This window comes from Phyllostomus hastatus, unplaced genomic scaffold (assembly GCF_019186645.2).
Source record: "Phyllostomus hastatus isolate PE091 unplaced genomic scaffold, TTU_PhHast_1.1 phas_contig_57, whole genome shotgun sequence".
Taxonomy (NCBI): domain Eukaryota; kingdom Metazoa; phylum Chordata; class Mammalia; order Chiroptera; family Phyllostomidae; genus Phyllostomus; species Phyllostomus hastatus.
Window position 1 is genome coordinate 4,055,048 of NW_025333912.1, and position 3,264 is coordinate 4,058,311.

The 3,264-nt window shown below is 45.7% G+C and overlaps 1 non-coding gene across 1 annotated transcript; it reads left to right on the top strand.

Moving 5' to 3' along the window:
- The first annotated feature begins 2,904 nt into the window (after window positions 1-2,904).
- LOC123824508 lies at window positions 2,905-3,011 on the top strand. The gene has a single exon (XR_006786713.1). It is a non-coding gene; the product is annotated as a U6 spliceosomal RNA (small nuclear RNA).
- The last annotated feature ends 253 nt before the right edge of the window (window positions 3,012-3,264 follow it).

Consider the following 3,264-nt stretch of genomic DNA (forward strand, 5'->3'; position numbering starts at 1 on the left):
AAACTTCCCCTTCCAGTGAAAACAAAGTTATAGTTACAGATAAAATAGTAGCTTGGGCATAAATTCCTAGAGGTTTCTAAGAGCAAGCAAGTGTGATTGTTAAATGCGTGGGCTTAAATTCATTCTGTTTGCCTCACTTTGATATACTCCATCTATGAGAAGGCACAAAAACCTTTTGTTGTTGCAGCAGTTGAAGGGTCAAAAGTTCCGCAGACTTTGGTTAAAAGCACCTGGAGTCCTGGGTTTTACTGAACTCTCTTCTTTGGCTGCTCTGGGAAATCTCTCTCTCTCTTTTTTCCCCCCTAGAAACATGATAACCAGGCTGCCCAGGCGCAAAGGGAAAGGTAGAAACTTTTCCTGTTCTGTGTCCTCTTTTTCTCAAGGAAAGATTACAGTTAACACGCTGCCTTCTTGGACATTTCACATCAAACTCTCTTCTCAGCTTTTCTTGCCTCCAGAAACAAGGCTGATGCGGTGAAACAGGATTTCAGGGTTCAAAGTGACCAACAGAGAGCCCTTCCAGCCAATCACTGCATTTACCCCACCGGTCTTTGTCGAAGTTCTGCTCCAGGCTGTCGCAATGCTAGCCTCTGAGTCTTCAAGGGAACTCATATTTGTCAAGGATAAAGGGGACCGAAGTTTTGTCACCCTAAAACTCCCTTTTGGGATATTGATTTTTAAGCTAGTTCTTAAGAAACAAAAGACTCAGAAACAACATTACCTGTCTAAGAGATTCTGAGAGAAACCCAGGTCCCCCGTGTCCCGTTGTGTCTGGGTTGCCTGGCAGGAGCCTGTCTGCCCCCTGTGCCTGGCTCTGCCGGAGCTACCTGTGAACTGCCCGAGTCCTTTGAAATCTCAGACCCTTGCCCCACCCTCCTTTCCTCCTTTGTCCAGAATGGCATAAAAACCTCAGCCGTCCCATGTGTTTCGGGTCTCCTTATTACCTGGCACCCCGTATGTACGTTCGTACAATCAACCCTGTACTTTTTCTCCAGTTACTTAACACCTGTATGGTTTTGTGAGCTGATGTCACCCCAATAAATTCCATCTTAAAGATAAATAAATAAATCTCTCTCTGTTAATTTGATTATAAGCCTGGCTAGAACTTAGAAGGAGAGAGGAAAAACAAATTTTTTTAGCTCCTACAAGTGAGTACATTCCCTTTTATAATTCCCTTTCAACCTTCATAACGCAGCCAGAGGCTGAGCAGAAGGAAAAATGGTCTCTGGATTTGAATTGCTTAGAGACTGGCGAGGGAGGTCGGGTTGCAGAGAAGAAACCTCCAGAGAATGGCACGAGGCCTCCATTAATCCAGGCCTAACCCGGCAGAGACATATTAAAAGTGCTGCAGCCTGGAGAAGAGAGATCAGAAAGACCCGGGCCCCCAGGTGCTTTCAACCAAAGAGTCTAGAATATCCAATTCTGTGGGTTTGGTTTGTTAAGCGTTTCAGCTGGAAAGGGATCTTCCTCTGAGACCCGAACCTCAACAATAATGCTCCTCTCTTTCTTTTGAAGCCAGTTTCGAATCTCTTGCCTGACAGAGAAACTTTATCTCCTACATCCTCTGCGCTCTTCTTAGTTACATCCGCGGACACGGAGCCGACGAGTCCAGCTGGACCCTGCCACAGCCCTGTTCTAAAGAGAGCTATGTCATCAACATGGGTTTATGTTTGGGGGAAATTTGCTTTTATTTTGCTTTTGATTAATGTACTAAGATGTTATATTAGGGAAGGATCCTCTCCCTCCCCTCCATTTGTGGGCCCCGCCAAGCTGGGTGGGTTCTCCGCAGAGGCAAATGTGAGCAGGAGCGCTCCCGGGGCTTGGCAGGGCTGCTGGGCCGTGAGGCAATGGCTCTTCCATCACACTGTCATCGCTTTGCGGAAAACACCCTGAGCAGCGCAGCTGCAGCACCGCTGGCAGCACAGAGCTGATTGCGAGGGGGAAGGCCCTGGGTCAGCCCCTCCTGCCTGCCACAGCTTCCCAGAAATGTCTGTGGTTAGGTGGTAGGTTCTTCACTGGCCCTGAGACCCCTGGCCCATTGCTGGGCTGGAATGGATACTCAGTCTCTATGCTGAGCAATCATATGAGGACTCGGGTGTGTACCAGTTACCAACATTACCATTTACTACACTGTTACCAGAGCCACCCATCCCTTGCTATGCTCCTACACAGTCCACCTAGGCCTCCTTGCAACCAGATTGCCATTCCTTAAACTCTTCCTGTGTAGAATTTGTGGACTCCTGACTGTTGGGTGGCAGTGGTTTTAAAATTCAACTCAGGCCCTAGCTGCTGTGGCTCAGTGGATTGAGTGCCAGCCTGCAAATCAAAGGGTCACTGGTTCAATTCCCAGTCATGGCACATGCCTGGGTTGCGTGCTGGCCAGGTCCCCAGTGGGGGCCGCACAATAGGCAACCACACATTGATGTTTCTCTCCCTTTCTTTCTCCCTCCCTTCCCCTCTCTCTAAAAATAAATAAATAAATAAAATCGGTAAAAAATATATATATATATAATTCAACTCAGAACAAATTCAATAAGCATCTATTATCTGCATTTATTTCACATTTATTGACCTCCTGTGTGCCTGCCAATGGGAATACAACAGTGAATGAGGCTGGTCTTCCAAGGTTAGTGAAGGAATGTCCAGGACAGCACTAGTTACTATTCCTCAATCTTCCAGAGAGATTCCCAGATGCCCTCTCCCTATTGGTTGGACTCCCCCAGCAAAGAGAAGTAGCCGCAACAATTGCCTAGAGTGTGAAAAAAAGTGTATATAGTCAGACATAGATTCAAACTGCTGCTGTATTTTTTATTATGAGACATTAAGCTACTTAACATCTCTGGGCTCACTTTCCTCATTTGTAAAATGGCAATAACAAACCCTTCTTTCAAAGAGTGCTGTGAAGTGCTTGCTTCGGCAGCATAGGTACTAAAATTGGAAGGACACAGAGAAGATTGACGTGGCCCCTGCACAAGGGTGACACGCAAATTCGTGAAGCGTTCTGTATTTTTAACAGTCCCTCAGACGGGGAAAAGGAAGATGTTAGAAGACGAAATTCAACTTAACAATGTGGAAAAATTCAGCTTGGCACAATTAAGAAACAAATGATTTCCCCACTTGAAGATAAACTGTAAACAGAACTAGGAGCTGTTGGGAATTTTTTTTTCAGATGACACATTGCCTATTTGAATAAATCTGTGTGTCAACTTAAAAAAAAAAGAAAAGCGGAGGAAAGAAAAGGAAAAAGAAAGAGAGAGCAGTGGA